Here is a 20,892-nt window from a genome sequence, read left to right as displayed (position 1 = left end):
TTTGATAGAGTTCAAACAGTAGGCAACAAATCATAGACACACACACACACACACACACACACACATATATATATATATATATATATATATATATATATATATATATATTTCTCAGAGATCCCGGAAAGCTACGAAGATTATCCCAGCCTGGCAAGCTCCCCATGGCATATTCAATATGCCAAAACCAGTAACTGTAATAAGTGTCGTTGCTCTGACCCTAAAAGAGCCTCCAAATGTTGGGAAGACTAAGGAGAGGCTGCTAAAATCTTAGGGCTGGGAGGAATAGAGACATTACTGGAGCCCGCTCGAGTAAATCCACGAATGAGATGACAGTAATACAGTGATACAGCAATTTATTATGAATTTATATATGTACATAGAGCTATAAATCATTGTCACTGTCACTGTCATCCCATTGTTCATCAATTTGCTCAAGTGGGCACCAGTAATGTCCCCATTGTGAAACTTGTTGTTAGTGTTTTTGGCATACTGAATACACCATGGGGAGCTTGCCAGGCTCCGCTCTGTGGGCGGGATACTCTCCGAAACTTGCCGGGCTCTCCTAGAGGGGCGGAGGACTTGAACCCTGGTCAGCCACATGCGAGGTAAAAGCCGTACTTGCTGTGCTATCGCTCCAGTCCTAGAGCTACAAATATGAGGCGTAATGCTGCTCTTGAAGACTTTGTAAGAATCACCCACATTTCAAGAATCAATGTAACAAATTTTAGTGGAAGTCATAGCAGTTACTATTTAATGAAAAAGGACACAAACATAAATGTCATGCTTGACTTGCAAATAAAAACAATATGAACATCTAGGATGAGAAAACTTGCAACATCTTGCAGCTTTATTTTTGTTATTTAGAGTACATCTGGTAGTGCTTAAACGACTCCTGGTTTTATGCAGCTCTATACTCAATGGTTCCTTTCTGTAGTGATGGGAGGACCAAGACCACACCAGGGAATAAATATGGGCTTCACACATGAAAAGCACACACTTGGCCAACTGAGCTATCACCTGGCACACTGCACATCTAAAAAAAAAAAATTCATTAATCCAGTTGGCCACACCTGCAGTTTTCAGAGGCTCCTAATGGTTCCGTTCTTGCAGATTGTTTCCTGGGACACTTGGGGACAATGTGTTACTTGGGTGTTGTGTGTTTTTAATTGGTAAAATTATTTTTTTAAATATAATTATAATTTTTAAAGAATAAAATTAAGTTTTAGGGCATAATCTGTAATCTCAGAGCTATCAAAAGTGAACTGTGAGAATGAATATTGTGTTGCGTTCAGTTTGTGCCTTTGGAAAAGAAGGGAACTCTGCAGTTTTAGTCTAAATAGATAATGATCACATCATCACTAACTGGTGTAACTTCCCCTTGTAACAGCAGTTGGTGTTGATTTTTTAAACTAAGCTCAGTCATCAGTGGTTAGCCACAGATACCAGGTTTTGGGGCAAATTTTTCTATTTAAATCCTCTTTACATGACAGGGAGGCAAACCAGACTTCAGTGAGGCACTCATTTTTTATTGTAAGCAAGAATCACAAGTAAAGTAACCAAAGTATGGGACAACATCTACTGCAAACATTATTGATTCCCCATAGCATAGCGGGTAGGGCATTTGCCTTGCACGCAGCCAACATGGCGGACCCGACTTCAATTCCTCCGCCCCTCTCGGAGAGCCTGGCAAGCTACCGAGAGTATCTCGCCCGCACGGCAGAGCCTGGCAAGCTCTCCGTGACGTATTCGATATGCCAAACACAGTAACAACAAATCTCACGAAGGAGACATTACTGGGCCCGCTCAAGCCTAAAGATATATTTTGAAATTATGTACGATTTTTTAAAGTTTATTTTTTATTGAATTATTGTGAGATGGGCTGGAGCAATAGCACAGTGGATAGGGCATTTACCTTACATGCAGCTGACCTGAGTTCGATTCCTCCACCCCTCTCGGAGAGTCCAGCAAGCTACGGAGAGTATCCCACCTGCACAGCAGATCCTGGCAAGCTTCCCATGGCGAATTCAATATGTCAAACACAGTAACAAGTCTCACCATGGAGATATTACTGGTGCCCGCTTGAGCAAATTGATGAACAGTGCAGTGCTACAGTGCTATTGTGAAATATAGTTACAAAGCTTTTGTGATCTAGGTTTCTGTCACACAATATTCCAACACCCATCCCTCCATCAGCATACATTCCTCCACACCAATATCCCCTGCATAGAACATGAACTGTATATGTGGAAAAGTGTTATCTTCTTAATTTTTTTTATAAAATTTATAAAAGTATTTATAATGGCATACAGTAACAGAAGGATATCATTGTGCATTTCACCAGGTTTTGTTTGGCATCATATACAACACTGATAACTGTAAGGAACATTTTCTAAGATTTCTTTTACAAATTTTTGTTTCATAAGTTGAGACTGTTATTTTGGTATGTTTCTAAGGTCACATAGATTCAATTACTTCTGATTCAAACTTTAAAGTATTTTAAAGCAAACTTACAAAGATATATACAGCAGAAACTGGGAGAATCCAAATCTCCAGTTGAAAGGAAATTGTTTAAATTACTGGACCACTGAACAAATTCCCTTTTGGAATACATTGCATGAAAATCTGAGATACACTTTGGAGTTAAGCTGCTTATCATGAGATTTAATAATTCTTAAATGTCCTCCTACTGAAGCAGCCAGGTAGGAGGGGTGTGTCTTTGGCTGTGAATTTTAGGTGAATTTAATAAATATCAAGAAGCTCCAATCTATCAAAGATTCATCAAGAATCTTTCAAATACCTATCAAAGAACAAAAGAGTAGTCTCTCCCTGACTATATCCCAGCAAAATGTTCCCAAGGTGGAGTAGCTTGCAAAATTCCTATAGGATCACTATGGAGAAGTGAGCACAGCCCATGCTCCACCTTGACCCAGAGTCATCGTAACCACAAATGGCAGTCACCTCAAGTCAGGCAGTGCTCTTTGCCCTTTCATTACGTGGGGTGAACTCCATTCCTAAGTGTCACCTTTATCGTGATTGGGGTGCATAATTCTCTTAACTTATTCTTCCTCTCCCCTTCTCTATCTCCTTTTCTCCCTCTCTCCATTCCTCCTCTTTCCTCCCCTCCCCTTTCCTCACATCGTGCCCTCTCATCTCCCCTCCCCTCCACTCCTTTCCCCTCTCCTCTCCTCCCTCCCTGTCACTTTTCCCTTCCCCCTCCTCTCCACCTCCCCTCTCCATTTCCCTCTCCTCTCCTCTCCTTGCTCCCCTCTTCTCTCTTTCCAGAGTTCACTCTGGAATATGTTTTCTACCTTTTCTTTCATTCTGTCCTCCTTATGTTTTCTTCATCATCTGCTTGTCCTGAAATTCTTTTCTGCAAGAACAGACAAGTAACTGAACTCTGACTCCCCAGGATCCTGTGGACAAAGCAGGGTAGTAGCACACACTCTCTGATGGCTACTTTCCCCTCTATGTCTCCCATGCACCAACTGCCCTAGGACCATTATAAGCAATACTGAGTGAATGTGTCAGTCAGGTCCGATCAGGAGAGAGCCCACACAGTGGTTCATTCTTAACCACAGTTGGGATTAGCCTGATGATGCATAGGCTGGTAAAATGTAAAGAGAACTCTAATGAATATGGGAATAGCAGACATGAATCAGTTACTATGTTTTGGTGGAGATATATATCCAAGGGAGAGCTCCTGCCTTCCATCTTGTCAGTGCTAAAAGCTATACCATTTGTCATTGAATTACAAAGAAGTAACCATGATGCAGTGTTGCTAGTATGTCTGAAGATTTTCCTTTTGTAACTTGCTGGGAACATTCTCTAAGGTGCAGAAGAAAACTATACAGATACACATACACACACACACAATTCTAATGGAAACAGGCTGCTATGGTCTAAAAGAGTTCTGAGAAGAAGCTCCTGGCTACTGAATAGTGCTGGAGGCCACATATGAACTGGGTGCTGAGGATGTTTTCCATGCAACACAGGAGCCTAAAGCTATAGAAACTGTAAAGTGTGCAGAAAGAGTTTGACACTGCAGTAGCTGACACGCAATCCCCGCTACAGTGACTCAGAGCTGTAAAAGCCAAGTGTGTTGCATGAGTGCCTAGTGAGGATATGCCACCAAGAGGAAAGGAACTTTATCCTAAACAGACTATCTAGCACTAAGCTACGGGAAATTGAAACTTGCAAAGGAAAACATATTTAAAATGTGATTCCTTTTTTCAGATTAGATAAAGAAGGGTAAATTTCAAGGTGACATGGATTAAGTAGATAACTTGCATATGTGATTTTTTTTTATTATTTTCCTTTTTTTAATCGAATCACCATGAGATACAGTTACAAAACTTTCATATTTGAGTTTCAATCATACAATGATCAAACACCCATCCCTCCACCAGTGCACATTCCCCACCATCAATGTCCCCAGTATACCCCTCCTTTCCAAACCACTGCCCCCCCCCCCCCGCCTCTATGGCATAAATTTTCCCTCATACTCTCTCTCTACTTTTGGGCATTATGGTTTGCAATATAAATACTGAGAGACTGTCATGCTTGGTCCTTTACTTTCAGCACATGTGATATTTAAAAGAAAACAAACTCTTGTGTTTTGTTACTCTTTGTCTATTTTTTGGGTAATCTATAAACCTAAAAATTTGGTTCAATTGTTTGGTAAACAATAAAATCTGTAAAATGTAATTAAAAATCTTTGATTTTTTTCATAAAAAGTCTTGGAAATGTTGCTTTAAGAGGGGGGTGAAGAGATCATACAGCGGGTAAGGTGTTGATCCCTGGCATCTCATACTTTCCCCGAGCCTACTAGAAATGATTCCTGAGTGTAGAGCCAGGAGTAACCCCTTAGCACCGATGGGTGGGGTCCCCTAAAAATATGTTGCTTCAAGATTCAAGGTATATTTGACATGATTGCTTCTGGTAGTGGATAACAGTAAACTATCAAATGTTACATAAGCAAATAAATATTATTTTCTCACATAAGGAAAAATCCTGCAGTAGACAGTTTTAGTTTTAGTTTTGTGGGTTATCCAATTCTGAGTTGTGACATCAATGCTTTTATTGGCATTTTCTTTGCACATAGATATGCAGAAAAAATAAAAGAAGGATGAATGTATGAGAGTTATAACTTTAGTTCCTTCTAAAAGCAAAAGGAAAGTATTGTTTTTAGAAGCCAAAAACTAATTTATTAATGAAACTGTATCATATGGCTACTCCTACCAGCATTCTGGCTAGAATAAAAAAAGTAATCAGTCTCTATAATGGAGCTTACAAAGATAAAAGGTTTGAGGGATTTTATTTGGTAAATCAGTGAATAGAATCTTCATAACAAGAGTTTCTTGAGAATTTAGAATTATGTTGCTAAAGGAACTTAATCAAGAATTTTAAAGGAGCTACATTAAAACAACAGAGAAGTTTGATAGACACAGAAATAACTAGATTTGAAGTCTGTCTTAATCCATGAAAATCAAATATACTTAAACGACATAGCAAAGGAGACATTACAGATAGAATAAAGTTTACTAATCTGTTGACCATAATATTGAGAGACTATCCTGTATTTCACTGTTTGGCGTAATGTAGTTCAAGAGCACTTATCATTGAAAGAGAGGGACTGCACAGCAAAGTTAGATGACGATGTACCTGCACAAGAATGTTGCTAGAGATGCAATATTGGTAGTTTTGAGGATGGAGGAAGGAGACATGGCCAAGGAATTTGGTTAACCTTTAGAAGTTACGAAATGCAGCATAATAGATTTCCCTTAGTGATAATATAATGCAGTTGTGTGTCAACCGTAATTGTAGTCCAATGAGCCCAATGAGGTTTTCTGCCTATGAAACTATTAGATCATAAGTTTTGGCAATGAAATGATAGTTCTATTACCATCTCAGTATGCATTGAAACATGAAGAGAGTTGATTGTTTAAGCTGATATATGTAATGTAGGATAATAAAAAAAAAGTGTATCTATTTTATATTGCAAGAATGGCTACATTAGAGAATATGAAAAGAGTATTATATCTTAACTGTGTAAACCTGGGAAGACAGGTAGGATGCCTGCAAGGTTCAGGGACAATCCCTAGCACCACAAGGCCTTGTGAGCACTGTCAGTATAGAGTCCTGGAGGCACAGCTGGGATGTCACCAGTGGTGTCTGGCATGTCAAGGCTCAAGCAGCACCACAGGGAATGAGCAACATTTTGTCTTTAACCCCATGATATGAACTGCCAGCCAGGTTGGTCAAGAATCTCTAAGACTTACAAATGTTTGTGCTTGGGTTTTAGTTATACAATGATCAAGTACCCATCCCTCCACCAGTGCCCACTCACTAATAAAAATTAAAAAAATAAATAAACTTCTTCCAATTATAACTATTTTGTTTCATTAAAAAATTTAAATAACACAATAAAGATTTTATGTTTGCATTGTCAAAAAAAAATTCTCTAAGAATGGCCCCCAGGTTCCTCAAACATTACTTGGGAGCAGCCCCACCCCCACCCCTCCTCAACCAAGGCAAACGGAAAAGCAAGCAAAACAATCAACTGCTCAAACATTTCTTTCAAATATTTTATAAGTTTCTTTATATAAATGATAATATGCGCACTGAAATTTCTAATGCTTTTTCTGTATCTATAGTTGAAAGTATATTAACATTTCCATTTCAAAGAAAATACTGAGGAGAAACGTAATATATACTTATTAAATAATACACATTCTAAAAATGTGATTTGTGCAATTAGTTGGAATTATTTCCATCTTCATAATTACTGCAGTAATTTCCATTTTATCAGATTTTTTGTTTTTCAATAGCAATAGTTAGATCATTGCATTTTTAAGTTTCAGTGGTTTTAAAATTGTGCTTTTATTTTATGAACAATATAAGAACAATATAAGGATGATCCAGTGCATAAAGAGGAAATATTGCTCTAGGGGTGAGCAATTGAAATAGATTTAAGAAATTTATTGAAGAAAACTCAGTCCTCTTGTAAATAATGATATGTTTAAAAGTTCACCTACTCAGGTGTTCACGCGCATTCATGACGGGTTGACTGGGCCTATTTTTAAGCAGAGGCTGGTATTGTAATTAGTTAAAATGGCTTATTAGTGGAATGAAAACAAGGATATAAAAGGAAAAAGCTATTTCCTGACATGGAACAATCAAATTAGAGAGAGGGATTTCTGCTCCATGCTCCTTAAATATTAGATCCTTATGTGCCAAATTGATGCTGAATGATTTTCCTTATGGAGACAAACCTCTAAGGGTTTGTCCACAGGTAAACAAAAGAAAATTAGTATTACAAAATAAAATTACCAATATTCTTCTAATTTTAGCTTTCTTTTGTTTTCAGTGCTAGAATAGAGTATGTGCTGTATTCTCTCTCTCTCTCTCTCTCTCTCTCTCTCTCTCTCACTCTCTCTCTCTCTGTGGTTGGACCATGCCCAGTGAATCTCAGAATCTCCTCAACCTACTCCAGCACTAAGAATATAATCAAGGTGATGTGCAGGGGACCGTGTGGTGTGGGAAACCCAACCTGAGCCTGCAGCATGCAAAGTATATCCTCCAACTCATTAAGTTATTTCTCTGGTGAAATATAATTGTTTTAAAATTAATTAATATCTTAATAAAATATTAATTAGAAACATAATGCTAACATAGTGTTTAATGCTAGTATCATAATAACATGTTATTTCATGTATCGCAGATTTATTTTAAGAAAATATATAAACTATTAACCTGGTCTCAATTATTTTCTAAAGAATTTCTCTTTGTGCTTCAATTTTCTTTAAGACAAAAGTTACCAAATTCAAACATTTAGATAGGCTTTCCTCTTTAAAAAGTCCTGCATGCATTTTTTAAAAAATATTTTAAGTCTCCCATTTTGTTACATAAAGTAACAAAATGGGAGACTAACACCCAGGAGTGGCCAAGATTAGTACCAGGAATTTTGCTCCATGACTTGGAGGCCAGCCACAAGTGTTAGGGGAAAAGGAAGCTCAGATAGAGTAGGGTACACCAAATAAAGGGTGTTGGGAGGATCCTCCGAGGATGGGAGAAGCATGCTGAAAGTAGACTATAGACCAAACATGATTGCCACTAAATGCCTCTCTTGTAAACCACAGGATCCAAAAGGAGAGAGAGAGAACAAAAGGGAATGCCCTGCCACAGAGGCAGGGTGGGATGGGGGCACGAGGGGGGGGGGGGGAGGGATGCTGGGACCTGCGGTGGTGGAGGATGGGTGCTGGTGGAGGGATGGGTACTTGGATCATTGTATAACTGAAACCCAAGCACAAAAATTTGTAAGTCTATAACTGTACCTCATGGTGTTTCACTGATAAAAAATAAAGGGAAAAAATAAAAATTAATATAACTAAAAAAATATTTTTAACTTTTTGGGTTTATAAAAGAAAAAAATCAATAATAGTTTCAGGGATATAAATTTAGAATACATAGTATGTGTATGTGTTAGGTCTTAGGTTGTTCTTTGACTCTGCATGACTATTGAGCATTACTAGATGAAGATCCTGACCCCAAGAACTTCCAGGCTTGGCCCAAGAGCACTGCAACAAAAATGGAAACAGGAAACTCTTTTCAACACGTGTTCCCTGTGAGTCAGGAATACTTCTCCTTGTACTTGGGGCTGCCATTCTAGTGGTGAGGGAAACAAAAGTAAAAATAAACAAATGTGATTACATCAAGCTAAAATGTTTCTGAACAGCAAAAAGAGACTATTACTGAAACAAAATTATAGCCTAGTGGATGAAACAAAGTATTAGCATGCAACATATCTGACAAAAGTGAAATATCCAAAGTCTGTAAGAAATTCAAAACACTCACCAATGTGAAAACAAAAACAATCCATCACAAAATGGAGAGAAGATATGAAAACTACCCAAAAAATATAGATGGCAAGTAGGCACATAAAAATACTCATCATCTATTATTAACTAAGAAATGTGAATGAAAATAATAGTAAAATATTGCCTCACACTAGTGAGATTAATCTATATCAGATGGGTCAGAAGTGACAAGTGAGAGGGAAAAAAAGAATTTTCATTCTCTAATGGTGGGAATATAAACTGATTAAACCTCATGAAAAACAGCATTTCTAAAAGTATTTTTTAAAAAAGCACACCATCATATGATTTAGCAATACCACTGTCAGCTATCTGTTTGAGAGAAAAAAAAACTCATTTGAAATGAAATATTAGCATGTGTATTCACTGCATGTTTACTGTAGCCATGCTTTGAATAACCTAAGTGCTCAATGACAGATTAGTAAAGAAAATATTGCGTATGTATGCAATATGGAATATTTTCTTTTGCAAAAGCATGAATGGAACTGAAGTAGTATTGATTAAGTAAAATAAGATAAAAGGAGAAACGGAATGATAGGTTGATTACACTAGTATGTGGGATATAGACAATTAAAGCAAAGAAGCAGTCAAAACCAATTGAATACATACCTTTGCATCATGACCTCAGAACCGAGACTACTGAGTGAAAGGGCAATAAAATGTGTGTCTATTTGTCTCTTGCATGATATCATCTTAATCATTTTTTTTCTTTCTATATTCATGGAGTAACTGAAATATGCCACCAAGCAGAATTTTCCTGGCACCTTCCTTGGGCTACTCCTATTGATGGCCTTTTGGATTACTTGGTTTACTTTACAAAGTAAATTATTGTACAAAAAAGCTAGCCAAAATTAATTTTATTTAAGCAATGTAGTTTACTTCTTATTCATTCTACATGTCAAGTGTGAGCAAACAAGGGTGTGTATATGCCTCACAGTTATCTGGGTACTAAGTTGATGAAGGCATCATCTTAGTAAATGCTTCCATAATTGAAAAGTCTGTGAAAAAATGTATAAAAGAGCATTTAAAATTCCAGCGTGGAACAGTCATGTCATTTTCATTTATCTTTTTTTTGCCTAATCAATTCATATGGTCATGCTTGAGTCTAACATGTTTAAAATACCTAACTATCTAATTAGAAATATTACCACATATTTTGATATTTAAATTAATTTTTCTGGGGTCTTTAGATCCTCTGACAGGACCTCAGTCACTTCATCGTACCATTAAGTTCTCTTTCCACCATCATATTTTCAGTTTGAGCAAGGAAAATACACTTGATTAATCTTGTGTCTTACTTCTTCAACCAAAAAAATGAATTTTTTTCTGAGACAAACTATAGGTCCTTTTCATTACTGTCAAGCTTCTCTTGATTTTTTATTGCAGACTCTTGCTTGACACACTCAATTTGACAATTATTTCACTCTGCCATGAAAATTATTAGGAGTTACAGTTAACTTGAGAATTCAAGATTTTAAGGGAAAAATTACGTTTAATTAGGACAAACTATTTTATTCATCAGATGGAGCTAATAATTAATATTTAGAAAGTATAGAACCAACTTTAAATTATTCATCTGTAAAATAGCTTTAATAGGTCCTTTTGCCTTAACTTACATTTCCCTTTCTAACTAATAGAACTTGTAGAAAAATATTTAACTGAATAACAGAATTTCTCAGATTTTTGTACTTAATAAAACTAAAAAAATATTTGAAAGTACTCTAAGGATAGAGCTTAAGTTTCGTTAAAGCTGAAAAGTGTTTGTAAAACAGTAAAACACATTATATTTTACTGAAACTCTTAGAAACATATAAGGATAGTGAGACTCCCTTATTTCATCTCAATTAAGTAATTTTAAATATAATTTTCAAGGAGCTGGAGAGAATACAACTGGTAAAGCAATTGCCTTGCAGGCAACCAACAGGGGTCAGATACAAATTATGACATACTGTCCTCCAGCTCTGCCAGGAGTGAGCACAAAACCAGGAGCAATCTTTAAACACAATAGGCCCCAAACAAACAAAAAACCCCACAAAAGTGAAAATATTTTTCAAATGCATAGAGGCATCCTCAGGAAAGCTTGAGAATGAATTTTTGTAGAAATAGGAAAATGTCAGAAAACTCATCCCTATATAAATGATACTATAGCACCATTTGAAAAGAACTACATAAAAGATTCATTTTGAGGAATATGTGTGTCCCCTTTGTGAACTGTAATAGTGCCATTCATGTAACAAAAAGCTACCAATTTTGTATAATCACTGGAAGTAGATAAATGACCTCCTATCACCAAGCCCATTCACCGTTTTAAATCTAAACCTGTATTTCTAACACAAAAATGCTTGCACATTAACCTGCTACAGTTGTTTTCTTCAAGCACACTTGCACTGGTATTTCACAAGGTAATGTGCCAATATTCATCAAAAAATACTTTTATAAACAAAAAAATAAAACACCATATGAAGATCAACCAAGTAGATTTTTGAGGTGCAATATGGCAAGAGCATAGCACTCGAAGCATGTTTTTAAATGTAAGTTTATTTTAATATAGAACTTACTCTAAGAAAAATATGTTTTCATTTTAGTTTTCCTCCTGATGTTTTCCCATAACAAATAGTCTACAAAATAACATGAAAAAATATCCCATTGTACAAACTTAAAGCAATCTTATGAATATTATTTGCTGCATGCATCCCACAATATGTGAGCAAATATCTAATCTTCTGGAAAAAACAAAGGCAACAGCAATGTAAGCATAAGAAATTTTCATGAAATTTCTTAGATTTCCAACAAACAAAAAAGCACTGGCTAAGCTGCAAAAGAAATCCTGAGCAATGAAGGACTAAATACAGCTCTTTTAAATAAACTGAGATGAATGGAAAACTGCTCATCCAACTATAATCATTTTGTTTCCTTTTACATTTAGCTTTGGGATATATTGTCCTTTTCCTTTGATTGCTTACTGCTCTTGTTAGATAAATTATGTATTTGCAATATCTATAACTAAAAACTATTATTGATGTTATGATATCTGAGAGAGGCATCTAACTGGAGGATTATAGGAGAATCAGGAAACCGTTTAGAAAATACATATTCTATTGAGAAGCCATGAAGTTATTTTGCTGGCCAGAGGAAAACCTCACCTTTATTTTTTTTTTTTGCCTTTTGGGTCACACCCAGTGTTACACAGGGATTACTCCTGGCTCATGCACTCAGGAATTACTCCTGGGGGTGCTCGGGGGACCATATGGGATGCTGGGAATTGAACCCAAGGTTGGCCGTGTGCAAGGCAAACACCCTAACCCCTGTGCTATTGCTCCAGCCCCAAAACTTCAACTTTCTAATTTAAATTGTGTAGGAGTCACTATGAGAAGTAGTTTCATGAATTATACTAAGATCTAAAGTAATCTGTTCTCTCTTGGGTAAGAAATTTTATACAACCCAAAATTTCTTGGAAATTAGTTCTTATTTGAGCTAAAATGTGCTTCAAGTATGTTGATCTTAACTGTTTCCTTCAGGAACAGTGAAAAAAAATCTACTTAGAAAATTAAATATTCCAATATATCATAACTCCTTGTCCAAAACCAATATTTATCTTTATCCCAAAACAGGTGCCACTTTTAACACTTGTTTCCTTCAACCATCATTATTATATTATACACTTAAGAAAACTATTCTGAGTGATTTTTTAAAATAATTTCTTCAGGTGCTAATTCCCAAAAGTGCTTTGAAACCTTTAGGATATAAGATCTTTTTATATATTTTCATTATACCCTTCAATTTTATTAAACTTTTTTTTAGGATCAAGGCTATAATATGGGAGATATGGAGCTTGTTTTGTATGCAGCCAATTCGAGTTTAATTCCTAGCAATACATAAGGTCCTCTGATACCCTGCAGAAGTGATCCCTGGTTGTAGAGCCAGGAATAAGCCCTAAGCACCCCTGCACTGCACCCCATTCCCCCCCAAAAAGCCAAAAAACAAAATAACTAGTTCCTAAGTAGCTCCATTGTATTTGTCATTTGAACTACTATATCTTTGTTATGATACTCATATAATTATTTTTAATTCTAACAATGTAATATTTATTTAAAACTATTATTGATGTCAGTCTGAAGATGCTGAATATATTTTATTTATTTTTATTTAATTTTTTATTATTATTAGTGAAACACCATGAGGTACAATTGTAGACTTAAAAACTTTCATGCTTGGGTTTCAGTTATACAATGATTGAGTACCCATCCCTCCATGAGTGCCCAATCTCCACCACCAATGATCCCAGTAGCCCTCCCACTCCCCCACCCCATCTCCCCACCCCACACCACCTCAGTAGCAGGGCATTCCCTTTTGCTCTTTCTTTCCTTTAGGGTCTTGTGGTTTGAAATAGAGGTATCGAGTAGTCATCATGTTCAGTCTATAGTTTACTTTCAGCACGCATCTCGCATCCCAAACAAGTCCTCCAAACACCCTTTACTTGGTGTTCCCGTCTCTATCTGAGCCGCCTTTTCCCCCAGCATGTGCTACAGGCTTTCAAGCCATGGAGCAGACCTCCTGGTACTTATCTCACTTACCTTACTATTCTTGGGTGTTCGACTCCCGCTTTGTTACTTTATACTCCCCAGATGAGTGCAGTCTTTCTATGTCTGTCCATCTCTTTCTAGCTCATTTCACTTAGCATGATACTTTCCATATAGAACCGATTGCATGTAAATTTCATGACTTCATCTTTTCTAACAGCTGCATAGTCTTCCATTGTGTAGATGTACCAAAGTTTCTTTAACCAGTCATCTGTTCTCGGGCACTCGGATTTTTTCCAAATTTTGGCTATTGTGAACAGTGCTGCAATGAATATACAAGTGCAGATGTAATTTTGACTGTACTTTTTTGCCTCTCCGGGATATATGGGTGTTGGGTCAAATAGGAGCTCAATTTCTAATTTCTTGAGAATTGTCCATACTGTTTTCCAAAAGGGATGAACCAGTCGGCATTCCCACCAGCAGTGAAGGAGAGTCCCTTTCTCCCAACATCCACACCAACACCGGTTGCTTTTGCTCTTCTGGATGTGGACCAGTCACTGTGGTGTGAGATGATATCTCATTGTTGTTTTTATCTGCCTCCCCTAATGATTGTTGATGTAGAGCATTTTCTCATGTGCCATTTTGCCATTTGGATTTCTTTTTGAGAAATTTTCTGTTCATTTTGTCGTCCCATTTTTTGATGGGGTTGAGTGTTTTCTTCTTGTGGAGTTCAACCAGTGTTTAGTGTAACCTTGATATCAACCGCCTGTCAGATGTGTATTCTGCGAATATTCTTTCCCATTCTGTAAACTCTCCTTGTATTTTGGTCACTGTTTCTTTTGAGGTGCAGAAGCTTCTTAGTTTAAGACAGTCCCATTTGTCTATCTCTGTTTTCACTTGCTTGGCCAGTGGTATATCATCTTTGAAGATACCGTTATCGTCAATGTCATGGAGAGTTTTGCCAACTTTGTCTTCAATGTACCTACCTCATGGATTCCAGTCTGACATTGAGGCCTTTAATCCATTTGGATCTTACTTTAGTACATGGTGTTAAGTAGAGATCTGAGCCTTTTTTTTTGCATGTAGCTGTCCAGTTTTGCAGGACTATTTGTTAAAGAGGCTTTTCTTGTTCCACTGCACATTTCTTGCTCCCTTATCAAAGATTAGATGATCATATATTTTGGAGGAGTGTCAGCATATTCAACCCTGTTCCATTGGTCTGCGACTCTGCCTTTGTTCCACTACCATGCTATTTTAATTATTACTGCTTTGTAGTCGAGTTTGAGGTTGGGGAGGTTGATTCCTCCCATTTTCCTTTTCTAAGAATTGCTTTAGCTATTTGTGGGGGCTTATTGTTCCATATGAATTTCAGAAGTGTTTACTCCATTTCTTTGAAGAATGTCATGGGTATTGTTATAGGGATCACATTGGATTTGTACAATGTTTTGGGGAATAGTGCCATTTTGGTAATGTTAAGTCTCCCGACCCATGAGCAGGGGATATCTTTCCATTTCCTTGTGTCCTCTATTATTTCCTAAAGTAGCGTTTTGTAGTTTTCTTTGTACAGGTCCTTTACGTCCTTATTTAAGCTGTTTCCTAGGTACTTGTGCTATTTTGTTTTTATCCTGGCTTTTTTAAATCTGAAATTTTAATGTCTTTGGCAACTATAACTAGGAGTTTGTTACATAAAAGAAGTAGGGTTGTTCTTTAGAATAAAAAGATACTTTGTGATTTTATCTGGTTGAATTTTAAGAAATTTATTGTACTCAAAAGATAAAGATGATTTGGAGAGATATGTTTATTTAACTTGGACTGGATGATATTGAAGTGTTTAAAAACTAACAATTATTGAAAAGGTAAGCTTTTATATTAAGAATAGTGGCTACTGAACAAAGAAACACTGAAAAGCAGACTGTGTATAGATGGTAACCATCAAAGACAAGTGAAGCCTAGACTAACTTGATAATCCTGTGAAATGCTACAGATCTCATGTTGAGGAACTTTCACGATTCACAGGGAAATTTAGAGAAGGAAGCCAATGGGCTCTATTTTTGCTCTGCTCAGAAAGCTGTTCTCTAAAATACGAATAGATACTTTAGTTCTGATGAAGTGACAAGCTTGGATACAGAACAACAGACAGAAAAGTTCTAATAACTGGTCTGGGGCCCTGGATGGTTAAGAGTTCAATTCCTTTGAAAGAAAGAAATTTAGAAAACTATTCTTATTAAAGAAGTCTAGAGTTTGATCTTTTAAGCCTATCATGTAACAGCACATGCCAGTGTCAATTAAATTGCAGTAAGTAGTAGTGTGATTTCTCTGAAGGAGTAAGTAATTAAGCAATTCAGGTTTATAGAGAACCTAAATATTACAGCTGGGATTAAGAAATTGGCCTGGGGAAGTAGTTTAAATCCTATAAATAATTTTAATATAGTTTTCTTTCCCATGGAAATATGTGTAAACCTAATTTGTCCTGCATTTTTCTTCTTTCCTGGGGAAAAAATGGGCACATATATTTACAATCTCCTAGAGAAAATTGCTTAATAAACATAGTAAAAGGAACTATTTTCTTAAATACTAATAGTTTTGAGTTAGGTGAGCAAGAAAAATACTGCATCAGGTTTATTTTATATTTCAGATGAATAAAAGTGAAGATGAGGGAAATTAAATGCCTTGAATGATTTCATAAAACAGATTAACTATATATTGCTTGGGGAAAAATTTCAGACCCCTAATAAGTTCTTTGAAGAATATGGAAGTTTATCCCAAGACATTCGATAACCACCATAAAAGCTAAAACTTAAATATTTACATAAAAATAATCAAATTTCATGCAGTTAATTATTTAATAAAATATTTGCATGGACCCTTTGAGACATTTAGGTTGTTAGAGAATCAAGCTGTTCGGAGCCTGAAGATACCATGTGATACAATTTTGAGGGGCTAGAGCTATAGCACAGCGGGTAGGGCGTTTGCCTTACACACAGCCAACATGGCCGACCCGAGTTCAATTCCTCCGCCCCTCTTGGAGAGCCTGGCAAGCTACCGAGAGTATGTTGCCCACACGGCAAGGCCTGGCAAGCTACCCGTGACGTATTCAATATGCCAAACACAGTAACAAGTCTCACAATGTTACTGGGCCCGCTCGAGCAAATCGATGAACAACGGGAGGACCGTGATTGTGACCGTGACCATTTTGAGAACATAGCCAGTATTTAGTCTCATGGTCATTAATTTTCAAGTTCTGTGACTAACTTCTATTTCAAAGATACAAATATGTTACATCTCATTGATAATTTTTTTTTTTTGTCTAGCACAGTGTAAAACAACAGAAAGCATTAAAAAGATAGATGGGAGACCAGAACGATAGTCCAGTGAGCAAGGTGCTTACTTGGAAAGTTGCCAGCCTGGGATTGATCTCTGATGCCACATATGGTCTCTCAATCCCCACCAGGAGTGATCTTCGAGCCCAGAGATAACAGTTCTGGACTGTTTACAAAAACGGGGGACATAGGACGTACAAGGAAATATAGGAGTGGGACAGTGGAATTTGAATAATATCTGTGGGAATGAAAAAATTGACACTTTTTTTGTAGGAGTACTGCTATTTATTCAGCCACTGATTAGCTGATTGAATTGGGCATGAATTCCACCTAAATTTTTAATTTATTTTTCTTTTTATATTTATTTATTGAATCACTGTGGGAAAAGTTCCTAAGCTTTCAGGTTTAAGTCCCAGTCATATAATGATCAAACATCTTTCCCTTCACCAGTATTCATTTTTCACCACCAAGAACCCCAGTATACCCCACCTCCCACCCCTCCAAATGCCTGTGAGGCAGATGATTTCTACTTAACTCTTCTCTACATTGATTACATTCATTATTTTGACAAAAGATGCACCATTATTATTTAGAATTTCCCCCCAAACAATCAGAATTGCTGAAAAGGCATTGTGAAATACTTTGTTTTCTATAGCTGGTTATGAGAATCATATAATATCACGCAGCCACGATTTTGAATTTCTGCAAAGAGCCAGATAATTATGAGATTGGTTTCTGTGTGTCTGGTGTTATGGCCGTGCCGGAGAGCCGCTCGTGGGGGGCAATTAGTGACCTTGGGAGGGGGTTGAAGGACGGGCCGGTACCGTCCCCCTTCCCATGAGACTGCAGTGCCCCGTCACCGCTGGCTCATACCTGACTTTCCTATAAGCTCTGATGTGGTGGCCACCCTGCTGCCGGGGGGTGGGGGGGAAGGTGGAAGAGAGCAACACCCTTTCCCTCCTGGGGAGGCATGACGCCATAGCTTAACACATGGTCCATTAACTTTTCTTCTGCAAGCTTCTGGGCTCTGGACTAAGTCCTTTTGCTTCTGGAGCCATGGCCATGCCAGAGAGCTGCTTGTGGGGGGCCAACTCATGATGTCGGTAGGGCGTGAAGGATGAGCCAGTACTGCCCCACTTCCCATGAGACTGCAGTTGCCCCTTCACCTCTGGTTCATACCTGGCTTTCCAATAAGCTCTGAGGTGGTGGCTACCTTGCTGCCAGTGGGGAAAAAGGTGGAAGGGAGCAACACCCTTTTCCTCCCGGGGAGGCATCATGCTGTAGTTTAACGCATGATCCATTCACTTTTCTGCCACAAGCTGCCTGGTTCTGGATTAAGTCCTTTTGCCTCTGGTGCCATGGCCATGCCAGAGAGCCGCTTGTGGGAGGCAACTCGTGACCTTGGGAGGGTGTGAAGGATGGACCAGTACCGTCCCCCTTCCCATGAGACTGCAGTTGCCCCATCACCGCCGGCTCATACCTGGCTTTCCAATAAGCTCTGAGGTGGCGGCCACCTTGTATGTGGTCCAGATGCATTTCTGCCAAAAGCCGCTGGGTTTCAAGACTTGTTTCTGAGTCTCTGGGATCAAGGCTATTAATCAACTTGATCAGGAGCCAGAGAGGCCTTTTGTAGGTGGTGACTCGAAGTCTTGTTGGGATGGGGAGAGAGTCGGCTCCACCCCCATGTGGTAAGGCCCTGTGTGTTTCGTCACTGGAGGCCCAAACCTGACTGTCCAGTAGCCTCTGAGGATGGTGGTCAGCAGGCCGCCAGGGGAACAGGCCAAGGCACAAATCTTATTCCCACCTGGAGTGGCCCAGGGCCAGTAACCTACTCAGGAACAGACACATTTCTGCTAAAAGCCTTTGGGTTCCGACTCTGGGATCATGGCTGTTAAGCAGTTCGGTCAGGAACCAGAGAGGCCATGCCTCCAATTATATAGCTGAGCCGGAGGTGGTTTGTGGGTGTGTCTCCCACATACCTAACTTTGGGCCGTTTTCTTTCTTGGTAAACTTTGCCCCAAGTTTTTGGGCTCTGGCCAAAGCACAGCAGCAATTTTGGGGGTATCTGAAGTCTGACGTTGCCATCAGGCTGCTGATGCACTCACCTCACAGGTACAGATTGACCTGCTGGCGGCACCATACCCCCTTGACACTTTTTTTTTAAAGTTGGTTCTTTGGGGCTTGAAAGATAGTACCAGAGGCCAAAAAAAAAAAAATTAAAAAAACTTACAATAAACAAAATAAACAAATAAAAAAGATAACATAATGAACAAAGGACTTGATTCTTTGGGGTATACTGTTTTAGCTTCGGATTCTGATGTTCTTTTGATGTTCTTCAATTATATAGAATCAGATTCTATAACTTCAATTCTGATGTTCTGATGACTGTCAGCATATGGAGATCTTCATGATACGGTCTTTGATCAGCCTAGTTGGCTGACTTCTTGAGTAATATCAAAACTTATATAGCAAGACCATGAAAAAATACAATCTTAAAACTCAAGGAAAAAAAAACTGACAAGTAAAAAGTATTTTTCCCCCACTTAGTACAATACACATACATATATAGATACACACAGACACACACACACACACACACACACACAAATGAAGAATGTATGCGACCAGATGTCCATTATCTAGTCATTGTTTTTCTTTTTTTCTTTCTTGCAGGGGTGGATACATAGCTTGCTTTTGTCACAATTTACTCCAGGGTCTGACCTCAGGAATCCTCTTGGCAATACTCAAGGAATCATATGGGTTGCAGGGGATTAAACCTGGGTTTATCAAACCTGTAAGCAAGGCAAGAGCCTTTTCTGTTTTACTGAACTATTTCTGTGCCCATCTATTTTTTATTGGAAAAAAATCTAAAAATATTTTGCTCAAAAAGTGAACCTGGTAAGAGTAGCATTAATGTTGCTAAATTATGAAAACAAATAAACAAATTACCTTGTATCAACTCAAAGCTACTTAATTAGCATCTCTGGGTAGACAATGAGGAATTTATAATACATCTCTGTGTGACTCTTACACAGTTAAGGATGAGAAACTTTGAAGTAGAGCCACTAACACTTTTGTCCTCTGTAGATTCATATTTAACACGGCCAGGATAAAAACAGGTGTAACATCAAGAATCATGGTGTAGGAAATGGTAATTTTATGAGATAACAGATAAAACTGCTCTTTTGGGTGTATTTTATATTCTAGCACATATGGAAATGGAGCAAAATATAATTTAATGAATAGTTTTTAAGAACAGACAGTGAAATTGCAGTGTTAATTTATATGGGAGGGAATTTTAAGATTATTTGTATATTGAATTTAATTAAGGCCTTTTTTATTTTAATAAAGTAACTTATTAAATGAACATAAAATTAAAATGTATTATTTTAATTAAATATTTTGTATCCATAAGACATTTTTATATTAAAACAGTAACTGATTTTCTTTTCAATGTAAGATATAATAATCTCTGCCATCTGCTCTAGTTGTGTCTTTATACCTGACAATTTTAGTTTGAGTGTAATTCCTTAATTTAAACATGCCCCTATGCCCCCTTCTTCTTCTCTGTAACAGGATTATAATGTAAGTACATTTAGTTTAGATTACTTGGAAATGGTTCACATAGATTTCCACCTGCTATGGTGTTTAAATTCTTTAAAAAAGAGTATCAACAGAAGAATATTTTATTTCATGCATTTTAAACAATGGCTACAAATAACTTGTCAAGATTTCTATTATATTAAACAATTAAAAATTGAAATAAAGTGAGCGTAAGGTGCTGTTTTTATACAGTGGGAAAATTGTTGTAAGAGTAATGACAAAAAAAATAATGTAAGTGGGCAGAGTTTGTTTCTGTTTTGTCAAGAACAGTTACTGTACATATGGTGTAAACCTTGAACAGCACAATAACAAGGTAGAATAATTGTGCAAATGACTCCTTAAAAGGCAAAAATTTGTACATGGTGTTAGGCAGAGTTCTGGCCCATTTTTTTTGCATGTAGCCATCCAGTGATGCCAGCACAATTTGTTAAAGAGGCTTTCCTTACTCCACTTCACATTACTTGCACCTTTATCAAAAATTAGATGATCATATGATTGAGGGGAGATGTCAGTGTATTCAACCCTGTTCCATTGGTCTGCAGTTCTGCCTTTGTTCCAGTACCATGCTGTTTTAAT

The sequence above is a fragment of the Sorex fumeus genome, unplaced genomic scaffold (assembly GCF_029834395.1).
Source record: "Sorex fumeus unplaced genomic scaffold, SorFum_2.1 ptg000003l, whole genome shotgun sequence".
NCBI lineage: Eukaryota > Metazoa > Chordata > Mammalia > Eulipotyphla > Soricidae > Sorex > Sorex fumeus.
This window is presented reverse-complemented; position numbering follows the sequence as displayed.